This window comes from Rattus norvegicus, chromosome 5 (assembly GCF_036323735.1).
Source record: "Rattus norvegicus strain BN/NHsdMcwi chromosome 5, GRCr8, whole genome shotgun sequence".
NCBI lineage: Eukaryota > Metazoa > Chordata > Mammalia > Rodentia > Muridae > Rattus > Rattus norvegicus.
The window spans coordinates 6883062-6896184 of record NC_086023.1 but is presented as its reverse complement, the minus strand read 5'-3'; the positions used below and the strand labels follow the sequence as shown (position 1 = coordinate 6896184).

Sequence of the window (13123 nt, the reverse complement as noted above, 5' to 3'; positions counted from 1 at the left end):
CAAGACAAGGCGTCATCTCTGGCTCTTTAGTCTCAGGGTTTGTATTTAATCTTTTAATATACTTCAGAAACATTTACAACAAATTTTTTAAAAATTCAATTTAAAATTATTTTTTAAAAGTAGCAACTAGACAAATAGCTCAGTTGATAAAGTGTTTGCCACAAAAGCCTGAGGAAAAAAAGCTGAGTCATCAGAACCTACATAACAAAAGCCAAGTGTAGTTGTGTGCTATTCAGTAAAACTGGTCTAAGATCACACTTATATAACTTATATATGTTATATATTTTACTGTTTATATATTCTATATGCAAATATATGCATATAATTTTAATATACATATATACCTTAAAGTAATACTTGAATATTAACACATTTTAAATGAGCTTTATAAATAGTTAAATAAAACAAAACAAAAACAACCCCTGCACAAAAGTTGTACATCTTAATTCATACTTATAAATCTCATCCAGAGGTCAAGTTGAAGAAGTTGTAGTAATAGACCGATGAAATTCAAATTTGGATCAGACCAAATGTACTTATTTAATTAACTCCTAACACCAGCCTAGGTATTTCTGTCTTATTTAGAAGTCTGACATATTGCTTCTTTGCAAAGTTTCTTCATCTTAGGAGTGTTAGGAAAGGTGTACCTAGCTTAGTCACTGACAACTAAGACTTTTCAGAAATGTTTAGCTACATCTCTCAACTGGGTTGCTGATGTTGCTGAAATCTGCTGCATTCAAAGAAGTGGACAGACTGATGGGAGCACACCTAGCTATCAATGTTCAGATTTAAAATGCCTGGCTTTATGCCCTTATGACTGCTTAAGGAAAACAAACACAGTCCCAAGCAACGGTTCCCATTCCTGGGGTTTATCAGACAAATCAGAGGTTTCAACTCAATGGAAAGCAGAAATCCAAGCCAGAGACATTTGAATTTGCATGCTCCAGGTGATTCTACACATTAGATATAAGTAACTGAAATCATGTAAAAATTATGGGTGTCCAAAGACTATACATGGATGGCACTGGGCTCCAATCGCATAGGTAGCAATGAATAGCCTAGTAAGAGCACCACTGGAAAGGGAAGCCTTGGTCCTGCCAAGACTGAACCCCCAGTGAATGTGATTGTTGGGGGGAGGGCAGAAATGGGGGGAGGATGAGGAGGGGAACACCCATAGAGAAGAGGAGCAGGAGGAGATAGGAGGATGCTGGCCTGGAAACCAGGAAGGGGAATAACAATCAAAATGTAAATAAGAAATACTCAAGTTAATAAAGATAAAAAAAATTATGGGTGTCAAATTGGCTTCTGCCTAATGCCAGCCTAACATGGTTACCCCCAATTGGAAGTGGTTCCAACACAGCACATTCATGTGAGAACTGGCCAGATGTGAGGATACACAGCTAGATTTTTCCAAAGCAAGATTCAATTCATCTTAAACAAAACAGTTAAGGTAATGCAGTGGATAGAGTTTCTTCCTGGACTCTTTTCTCTTGGTACATTCTGCACCTGCTATTTGTCCTGTGTAGTAATACGTGTCACAGTGTAATAGCAGCTACATAAAGCTGGTGAGTCGTGACAGCTCACAATCAGGACTAGCCATTATTGCCAGGGAGGACTAAAATAAATATTGAGAGGAATTTGTAAATATTAATGCTTTTATAGGCAGAATCTGTGAATCCTAAGAGATTTTCTCCCATCTGGGGATTCCCACTGGGAAAAGTCACCTGGTCTACAACATTCCATATTTGGTCAGCCAGCCCACTATTCCCATACAGAAAGGTACGTCTACACACTTGGCACAAAGACTTTGAGGAGACACTGGCAAATGGTGAGAGAGGGAATCAATCCAGTCTGAACTTCAGAAGTGAGAATCATGGGACTGGCCATTGGCAGACTAAGGCTGCCCTAAACACATAGTCAATGCCCATGCCAAAGGCTTTACTGCTGCAACAAGAGTCATTCAACAAAAATCAGTCATTCTCTGAAAGCTGCCAATCAGGAAAAGAGGAACAGGTTGAAAGATTATAAAGAGAGTGCACAGCAGTGAAAATGACATCACATTCCCGAAAGGACCATGTAGTTCCATCTGTAAAGGTCCAGCATCTGTGACCAGTCAGATACTGTCCACCCTGATACCCTGTAAGCGGCTGTCACTCAATATAAATTTGTGAAATTGAATACACAATTCAATCTGGTCAGGATAACTAGTAGGTCCAGGACTAACCACTTTTAATCTAATAGCAGACTATTTAATTTCCCTTCTTCATGAAAAAAAAGAAAAACGAATTTTAGGTTTGGAAGGTGAGCTCAGAAGCCATCTACTCCTGGATGCTTCTCTTTACTTAACTAAAATAGTATCCATTAGTGGTTGGCACAGGCCTTTAGTAATAAACAATACTTTGACTTCTAATTTACGAGAAATGCAAGCATAGCTAACACTTAGTAACATAGACTACATGTTTTACTTTCATGTAAATAATCAACAGTGCAATGTGTGAGCATATACCCTTCAACATGGGACCACAAAGTTCGTTGAGGATGTTGCCTAGGGAAGAGGCTGGCATTTTCCTAAGAGGGCTCAAAGAATTTTACCACATTCCAAGGCAGTGTTTCAACTGATTTAACTCATTCTTAGACCCACTGATAAATAAAAAAGCACCTTAATATGACTTGGGATTAAAAATGAGATAAAAATACTGAGGGAAGCAGTTTGGGAGATGACTCAGTGGAGTGCTTGCCATATGTGTACGATGTCTAGAACTCACATCAAAAGCGATCTGGTAGTGGTGTCTTCTGCCTGTGATCTTAGGAAGCGACAGGTAGATCCCTGGAGCCTGCTGGCCAGCTACTCTTAAGAAATTTGTTAGTTCTAGCTTCAGTAAGAGACCTTGTTTCAAAACATAAGATGGAGAGAGAGCGAAGGAGATGCCTCAAAGGAGATACCGGTTATCAATTTCTAGTCTTTGTGTGAGCGGGCGTGCGTGCGCGCGCGCGCGCACACACACACACACACACACACACACACACACACACACACACACACACACCTTTTCCACACCCAAGCAAAAATCATGACTGAAAGAAAACTCAAATAGTGGGATGAAGAAACGTGTAAACAGTCTCTCCATCTTTCCTATTCTCTAATCTCCTCTACTTCTTTTTTTTTTTTTTGGTTCTTTTTTTCGGAGCTGGGGACCGAACCCAGGGCCTTGCGCTTCCTAGGTAAGCGCTCTACCACTGCACTAAATCCCCAGCCCCTCTCCTCTACTTCTTGATCATCCTCAAAAGCTGTATGGAGCTCAGTGCTCTTGCCTTAGGAACTTAAATTATTAGCACACAAAGTGCTTGGGACAGAGGCCCCTTGATGAAATAGACAAGACTGATACAACATACTGTAATGCCAACTCATTTATCCATAGTGAGCAATATGAAAGTCCACAAGGTGTATGATTTTTACTGTATCACCAGTAAATGTTATTCTGAAGGGCAGAACTTCGACTCCCTAACGACTGGGAAACCAGGATGACGTATAGGAGATGAATCAACTCTGTAATGGTATCAGGATGAGTCAGCCTGATGCATCTCTTTCCTTGATCAGAACAATGATACCAGTGCAGCATCTACCTGTCTCTTGGCTATAGTTCCCTGCCTTTGGCCACGTAAATAGAAATATCCTTGTCAATGCAACTGCAGTGGTGCAAGCCTCTCTAGATGGGGTCTGGAAGGACAATGCCAGTGTTTGTCTCTGTAACTCACTTTTTTCTATACTTCCTAGGCTGACTGAATCTATCCAGTCATGCTCTGAGGATCTCCTTCAAACTACTGCTGAGGACCTCTTGACTGATATCCGTAATATTATGGCTCATTTTTAAGTTAAGCCCTCAGAGGGCAAAGTTCTTCTCAAATTCTCAGTGGTTAGTCACTATTCTCTCACACTGATTCCAATTTAGGTTTTTCCATGTGTATGTAAACTTAGCTCTTTAAGAACTTAATACCCCTGCACAGGTCTGTTTTTATCTTGCAATTTTAATTGGTCTATATAATACTGGGTTTCTGAATGAAAGCTGTGAGATTTCACCGTGATGAAAATACTGCCAGCCTCGAAAAGTAAGTAATCTGCTACAAAAACTTCCAAACTGCAAGCTAGCAGCCACTGCTTTCCCAAGGGCAGAAGCATATGCCTTACAAACAATGGCAATGCATGCATCTGAGATGTGCAAATTAAACTGGAAGTCTTTCTGCAAATGCCTATCTGATTTGATCACCCTATAAACGCACATTGGAAAGCATGTGTTCCCTTGAGAAGATCCACAACACCCAGCACAGAACAGGCCGTCTATACAGTTGCTGAAGGAAGTGTTGGCTGTGGGTCAAAGGGGACTGCAGTTTCCCCCTTAGCTCTGGTCTCAAAGAGGTTCACTGTCATCTCATGCTACTAGAATGTATTCATTACCAATGAACAACTTGCTTATATGAATCTGCTTGAGCTAAGGAAGGGTGGAATTACATTTTCCCACCATATTTCTTTTCCTTCAAATGCATTTCCACCATAAAAAGGCTTTTAAAAACCATTCAGTCTAGAAAACCGAGATGGCCTTTGGTATCATTTACCTCATGGTAACACCTAATACAAGACTAGAGGGACTCTGCTCTGCAGCAGAATGAACAGCAGAGCCAAGAATTAGCATCTGCAGACAACAATGGTGAGTTTGTTTGCTTGCAAAGCATTCTCCCCACTGTGTAGCTTCCCCAGATGGTAGGTAGCTGGGAGAACAGGCCAAACTCCCTCAGCTTGCTGAGCTCTCCCAGTGGGGTACACACCTAATCTGCCAAGGTACTTAGGTACCAGGGAAAGGGGAGTTTATTCACTGGATTCATCATCAAAATGTGCAAAAGGTCCCTTTCTTAGTGAAATATATCTATGTATTTAAATGTTTTAAATAAGATGCACACAAAAGAAGATGCTCATTTTATCACTCTTGAAGAAGTCACTCTTTTTTTTTCCCATTAATAAGTTTCTGTATTGGTTAGATGAATTAGGTGCTCCAAAAGAAATTTTTGTATAAATTAATGCTGTTACATTCTGATTACAACACATTTCTTGCCCGAGTGTGCAAGAAGCTCTCCAGTCCTGAGTCCCCCTCTAGTTGTTGCTATTCAAGTGACTTCCCACATCGGTATAGTGAATCACCTTGTTCAATATTTGTCTCACGGAAGTCTGCGTTATTCAGGAAGCTTGATTTCCAAACCCAGAAATCCAACTACTTTCTTTCTTTTCTTTTTTTTTTTTATTAACTTGAGTGTTTCTTATTTACATTTCGAGTGTTATTCCCTTTCCCGGTTTCCCTCAAACATCCCCCTAATCCCTCCCCCTCCCCTTCTTTATGGGTGTTCCCCTCTCCATCCTCCCCCCATTGCCGCCCTCCCCCCAACAATCTAGTTCACTGGGGGTTCAGTCTTAGCAGGACCAAGGGCTTCCCCTTCCACTGGTGATCTTACTAGAATATTCATTGCTACCTATGGGGTCAGAGTCCAGGGTCAGTCCATGTATAGTCTTTGGGTAGTGGCTTAGTCCCTGGAAGCTCTGGTTGCTTGGCATTGTTGTTCATATGGGGTCTCGAGCCCCTTCAAGCTCTTTCAGTACTATCTCTGATTCCTTCAACGGGGGTCCCATTCTCAGTTCAGTGGTTTGCTGCTGGCATTTGCCTATGTATTTGCTGTATTCTGGCTGTGTCTCTCAGGAGAGATCTACATCCGGTTCCTGTCAGCCTGCACTTCTTTGCTTCATTCATCTTTTCTAATTGGATGGCTGTATATGTATGGGCCACATGTGGAGCAGGCTCTGAATGGGTATTCCTTCTGTGTCTCTTTTAATCTTTGCCTCTCTATTCCCTGCCAAGGGTATTCTTGTTCCCCTTTTAAAGAAGGAGTGAAGCATTCGCATTTTGATCATCCGTCTTGAGTTTCATTTGTTCTAGGCTTCTAGGGTAATTCAAGCATTTGGGCTATTAGCCACTTATCAATGAGTGCATACCATGTGTGTTTTTCTGTGATTGGGTTACCTCACTCAGGATGATATTTTCCAGTTCCAACCATTTGCCTACAAATTTCATAAAGTCATTGTTTTTGCTAGCTGAGTAATATTCCCTTGTGTAGATGTATCACACTTTCTGTATCCATTCCTCTGTTGAAGGGCATCTGGGTTCTTTCCAGCTTCAGAATATTATAAATAAGGCTGCGATGAACATAGTGGAGCACGTGTCTTTTTTATATGTTGGGGCATCTTTTGGGTATATGCCCAAGAGAGGTATAGCTGGATCCTCAGGCAGTTCAATGTCCAATTTTCTGAGGAACCTCCAGATTGATTTCCAGAATGGTTGTACCAGTCTGCAATTCACCAACAATGGAGGAGTGTTCCTCTTTCTCCGCATCCTCGCTAGCATTTGCTGTCACCTGAGTTTTTGATCTTAGCCATTCTCACTGGTGTGAGGTGAAATCTCAGGGTTGTTTTGATTTGCATTTCCCTTATGACTAAAGATGTTGAACATTTCTTTAGGTGTTTCTCAGCCATTCGGCATTCCTCAGCTGTGAATTCTTTGTTTAGCCCTGAACCCCATTTTTTAGTAGGGTTATTTGTCTCCCTGCGGTCTAACTTCTTGAGTTCTTTGTATGTTTTGGATATAAGGCCTCTGTCTGTTGTAGGATTGGTAAAGATCTTTTCCCAATCTGTTGGTTGGCATTTTGTCCTAACCACAGTGTCCTTTGCCTTACAGAAGCCTTTGCAGTTTTATGAGATCCCATTTGTCGATTCTTGATCTTAGAGCATAAGCCATTGGTGTTTTGTTCAGGAAATTTTTTCCAGTGCCCATGTGTTCCAGATGCTTCCCTAGTTTTTCTTCTACTAGTTTGAGTGTATGTGGTTTGATGTGGAGGTCCTTTATCCACTTGGACTTAAGCTTTGTACAGGGTGATAAGCATGGATCGATCTGCATTCTTCTGTATGTTGACCTCCAGTTGAACCAGCACCATTTGCTGAAAATGCTATCTTTTTTCCATTGGATGGTTTTTGGTCCTTTGTCAAAAATCAAGTGCCCATATATGTGTGGGTTCATTTCTGGGTCTTCAATTCTGTTCCATTGGTGTATCTGTCTGTCTCTGTACCAATACCATGCAGTTTTTATCACTATTGCTCTGTAATACTGCTTGAGTTCAGGGATAGTGATTCCCCCTGAAGTCCTTTTATTGTTGAGGATAGTTTTAGCTATCCTGGTTTTTTTGTTATTTCAGATGAATTTGCAAATTGTTCTGTCTAACTCTTTGAAGAATTGGATTGGTATTTTGATGGGGATTGCATTGAATCTGTAGATCGCTTTTGGTAAAATGGCCATTTTTACTATATTAATCCTGCGAATCCATGAGCATGGGAGATCTTTCCATCTTCTGAGGTCTTCTTCAATTTCTTTCTTCAGAGTCTTGAAGTTTTTATTGTACAGATCTTTTACTTGCTTGGTTAAAGTCACACTGAGGTACTTTATATTATTTGGGTCTATTATCAAGGGTGTCGTTTCCCTAATTTCTTTCTCGGCTTGTTTCTCTTTTATGTAGAGAAAGGCTACTGATTTATTTGAGTTAATTTTATACCCAGCCACTTTTCTGAAGTTGTTTATCAGGATTAGTAGTTCTCTGGTGGAACTTTTGGGATGACTTAAATATACTATCATATCATCTGCAAATAGTGATATTTTGACTTCTTCCTTTCCAATCTATATCCCCTTGACCTCCTTTTGTTTTCTGATTGCACTGGCTAGAACTTCAAGAACTATACTGAATAAGTAGGGAGAGAGTGGGCAGCCTCGTCTAGTCCCTGATTTTAGTGGGATTGCTTCAAGTTTCTCTCCATTTAGTTTAATGTTAGCAACTGGTTTGCTGTATATGGCTTTTACTATGTTTAGATATGGGCCTTGAATTCCTATTCTTTCCAGGACTTTTATCATGAAGGGGTGTTGAATTTTGTCAAATGCTTTCTCAGCATCTAATGAAATGATCATGTGGTTTTGTTCTTTCAGTTTGTTTATATAATGGATCACGTTGATGGTTTTCCGTATATTAAACCATCCCTGCATGCCTGGGATGAAGCCTACTTGATCATGGTGGATGATTGTTTTGATGTGCTCTTGGATTCGGTTTGCCAGAATTTTATTGAGTATTTTTGCATCGATATTCATAAGGGAAATTGGTCTGAAGTTCTCTTTCCTTGTTGGGTCTTTGTGTGGTTTAGGTATAAGAGTAATTGTGGCTTCATAGAAGGAATTCGGTAGTGCTCCATCTGTTTCAATTTTGTGGAATAGTTTGGATAGTATTGGTATTAGGTCTTCTATGAAGGTCTGATAGAATTCTGCACTAAACCCGTCTGGACCTGGGCTCTTTTTGGTTGGGAGACCTTTAATGACTGCTTCTATTTCCTTAGGAGTTATGGGGTTGTTTAACTGGTTTATCTGTTCCTGATTTAACTTCGGTACCTGGTATCTGTCTAGGAAATTGTCCATTTCCTGTAGATTTTCAAGTTTTGTTGAATATAGGCTTTTATAGTAAGATCTGATGATTTTTTGAATTTCCTCTGAATCTGTAGTTATGTCTCCCTTTTCATTTCTGATTTTGTTAATTTGGACACACTCTCTGTGTCCTCTCGTTAGTCTGGCTAAGGGTTTATCTATCTTGTTGATTTTCTCAAAGAACCAACTTTTGGTTCTGTTGATTCTTTCTATGGTCCTTTTTGTTTCTACTTGGTTGATTTCAGCTCTGAGTTTGATTATTTCCTGTCTTCTACTCCTCCTGGGTGTATTTGCTTCTTTTTGTTCTAGAGCTTTTAGGTGTGTTGTCAAGCTGGTGACATATGCTCTCTCCTGTTTCTTTCTGCAGGCACTCAGAGTTATGAGTTTTCCTCTTAGCACAGCTTTCATTGTGTCCCATAAGTTTGGGCATGTTGTACCTTCATTTTCATTAAATTCTAAAAAGTCTTTAATTTCTTTCTTTATTTCTTCCTTGACCAAGTTATCATTGAGTAGAGCGTTGTTCAATTTCCACGTATATGTGGGCATTCTTCCCTTATTGTTATTGAAGACCAGCTTTAGGCGGTGGTGGTCTGATAGCACGCATTGGATTATTTCTATCTTTCTGTACCTGTTGAGGCCCGTTTTTTGACCAATTATATGGTCAATTTTGGAAAAAGTACTATGAGGAGCTGAGAAGAAGGTATATCCTTTTGCTTTAGGATAGAATATTCTATAAATATGTGTTAAGTCCATTTGGCTCATGACTTCTCTTAGTGTGTCTACGTCTCTGTTTAATTTCTGTTTCCATGATCTGTCCATTGATGAGAGTGGGGTGTTGAAATCTCCTACTATTATTGTGAGGTGTGAGGTGCAATGTGTGTTTTGAGCTTTAGTAAGGTTTCTTTTACATATGTAGGTGCCTTTGTATTTGGGGCATAGATATTTAGGATTGAGAGTTCATCTTGGTGGACTTTTCCTTTGATGAATATGAAGTGTCCTTCCTTATTTTTTTTGATGACTTTTAGTTGAAAATTGATTTTATTTGATATTAGAATGGCTACTCCAGCTTGCTTCTTCTGACCATTTGCTTGGAAAGTTGTTTTCCAGCCTTTCACTCTGAGGTAGTGTCTGTCTTTGTCTCTGAGGTGTGTTTCCTGTAGGCAGCAGAATGCAGGGTCCTCATTGCGTATCCAGTTTGTTAATCTATGTCTTTTTATTGGGGAGTTGAGGCCATTGATGTTGAGAGATATTAAGGAATAGTGATTATTGCTTCCTGTTATATTCATATTTGGATATGAGATTATGTTTGTGTGCTTTTCTTCTATTTGTTTTGTTGCCAAGACGATTAGTTTCTTGCTTCTTCTAGGGTATAGCTTGCCTCCTTATGTTGGGCTTTACCATTTATTATCCTTTGTAGTGCTGGATTTGTAGAAAGATATTATGTAAATTTGGTTTTGTCATGGAATATCTTGGTTTCTCCATCTATGTTAATTGAGAGTTTTGCAGGATACAGTAACCTGGGTTGGCATTTGTGTTCTCTTAGGGTCTGTATGACATCTGTCCAGTATCTTCTGGCTTTCATAGTTTCTGGCGAAAAGTCTGGTTTGCTTCTGATAGGTCTGCCTTTATATGTTACTTGACCTTTTTCCCTTACTGTTTTTAATATTCTTTCTTTATTTTTTGGGTTTGGTGTTTTGACTATTATGTGACAGGAGGTGTTTCTTTTCTGGTCCAATCTATTTGGAGTTCTGTAGGCTTCTTGTATGCTTATGGGTATCTCTTTCTTTAGGTTAGGGAAGTTTTCTTCTATGATTTTGTTGAAGATATTTACTGGTCCTTTGAACTGGGAGTCTTCACTCTCTTCTATATCTATTACCCTTAGGTTTGATCTTCTCATTGAGTCCTGGATTTCCTGTATGTTTTGGACCAGTAGCTTTTTCTGCTTTACATTATCTTTGACAGTTGAGTTGATGATTTCTATGGAATCTTCTGCTCCTGAGATTCTCTCTTCCATCTCTTGTATTCTGTTGGTGAAGCTCATATCTACAGCTCCTTGTGTCTTCTTTTGGTTTTCTATATCCAGGGTTGTTTCCATGTGTTCTTTCTTGATTGCTTATATTTCCATTTTTAATTCCTTCAACTGTTTGATTGTATTTTCCTGGAATTCTTTCAGGGATTTTTGTGCGTCCTCTCTATGGGCTTCTAATTGTTTATTTATGTTTTCCTTGAATTCTTTTAGGGATTTTTGCGATTCCTCTCTGTAGGCTTCTACTTGTTCTCTAAGGGAGTTCTTCACGTCTTTCTTGAAGTCCTCCAAGCATCAGTATCAAATATGATTTTGAAACTAGATCTTGCTTTTCTGGTGTGTTTGGATATTCCGTGTTTGCTTTGGTGGGAGAATTGGGTTCCGATGATGCCATGTAGTCTTGGTTTCTGTTGCTTGGGTTTCTGGGCTTGCCTCTCGCCATCAGATTATCTCTAGTGTTACTTTGTTCTGCTATTTCTGACAGTGGCTAGAGTGTCGTATAAGCCCGTGTTTCAGGAGTGCTGTAGACCCGTTTTCCTGTTTTCTTTCAGCCAGTTATGGGGACAGAGTGTTCTGCTTTCGGGCATGTAGTTTTTCCTATCTACAGGTGAAGAAGTCACTCTTATCAAGGCACTTATATCATCAACCCAGTGGGGCATCTCTCCAGAATAGTGCTGTAACCTGCATTTTGCAGTCTTTCTTCTTCTCTCTTACCTCCCAGAACTGTTCCCTTTCTCTCTGTGGGGAGCAGGGCTGTGTGCACATGACCATCTGATATTCTGCTGTTTTCCTTAATTGGTCTCCACAGTTCATTTTTTGGAGACAGGGTCTCTTTCTGAACCCAGAGTGCACTAATTCAGCTTTGCTGGCTTGCCAGCAGGCCAGGTAACTGCCTGTCTTCCCCCACTAATTCCGTAGTATTGCTGAGATTAAAGAACATAGACCTTTAAAAGAAAGACCTTTTAAAAATCCAGCCCTGATTGCTCCCAGAGGCACTTGTGGCACAGGCCTAGGTAGGCTAGCTGACTTCTCCTTCTCTATTCCTTTCCAATAGCTTTGGTCCTGGCAGCATCTACCTTCCAGACTCATCTGATCCCAGTCCTGACTGCTCACAGGGGCCCTCTGGCCATACATACTGTTACATGTTGTGCTGACATCCGACATAGGCTACCTGGGCTTCCCATCCCTATTCTTCTCTCCAGTTGTTTGAAATATATCCATTCCCTAGGCCCTGCCCAGGTATAGTTGGAGAGTTTGCTGAACTCTATCCTGCTGGCACCCTCTTCAATACCCAGCCTTAGTTTGGATTGTACCTACTGTGTGCTGGCCCATTTTGATCAGACCAACCTGAGCCATCTCAACACCCAGACTTGGCTCCAGTTATACATCCTGTGTGATGATCCAGTCTCTTGAGTCCCCCAGACACTAGTCTGTCTGCAGCATATCTAGCCTCCAGGCCTCGTGATAATCTGTTCATCGATCAAGCCTGTTCATAGAACCTGGTCAGCCTGATTATCCTCAACCCACAGGCCTCACTTTAGCCGCAGTCTGAACGACATACCATGACACATCACTTCAGACACACAAGCAGCAAAGGAAGCCTACACAAATCATACTGTAAAAATATAAATAGTATGAAAGACCAACACAAGCTTTCTCCCTGTCATATCAACCAGTATGCTAGAGATGTTCCCCAATGGAATTACACAGGTGACCCCAAGACACAAACTTAAAAGATTCTTAAAAGAATCTTAAACTTCATCAAATAATCCAAGTTTAAATACACAAACAGCTCAGTAAACTTAGTGGGAATAACAAAAAATGGAGTGAAATCTCAGTGAAGTCCAAGAAAACACAAACATACAGCCAAGTGGAATGCTGAAGACGGTTCAGGTTTTAAAACTAATTCAGTAAAGAAATAGAAATATTGAAGAGAACATAAGCTGGAATGAAAACTTCAATAGCCCAATTTGAAGACTCAGAGAAAGCCTTCCACAAGAATGGATCAAGTAGAAGAAATGGTGGTGTACATGAAGATAAAGTAGAGGATTTAGAACAAAGAAATAAGAAATAGACAACAACAACAACAACAACGACAACAACAACAACTACAACAACAACACATGCAGAAACTATTGGATACCATGAAAAGGCCAAAATTTCTAATTATGAGCACAGATGAAAAATCCCAGGTTAATTGCACAGAACAGATTTTCAACAAAGTCATACAAGAGAACATCCCCAAACCAAGGAGACAATCCTAGTAAGCACATAAGAAGCACAGAACAGCAACTTGACAGGAAGGACCAAAAAGAAACTCCCCACAGCGTATCATGATCCAAACACTAGACACACAGGACAAAGGACAGTTATCAAAGACTTTAAGAGAAAAGATAAGTCACAGGTGATGGAAAGTCCCTCCAAATAACAGCTAGTTTCTCAGTGCAATCTTTGAGCATAGAGTAATTATTTCAAGTTCTAAAAGACCATGGATGCCAACCTAGACTACTACACCAAGCAAAATTATCAGGTACAGCTGAGGGAT

General features: G+C 40.1%; 1 protein-coding gene across 7 annotated transcripts in view; it reads right to left on the bottom strand.

The window, feature by feature from the left end:
- Jph1 (junctophilin 1) overlaps positions 1–13123 on the bottom strand; it is a 106936-nt gene that overhangs the window by 24304 nt on the left and 69509 nt on the right. The window lies entirely within an intron of this gene.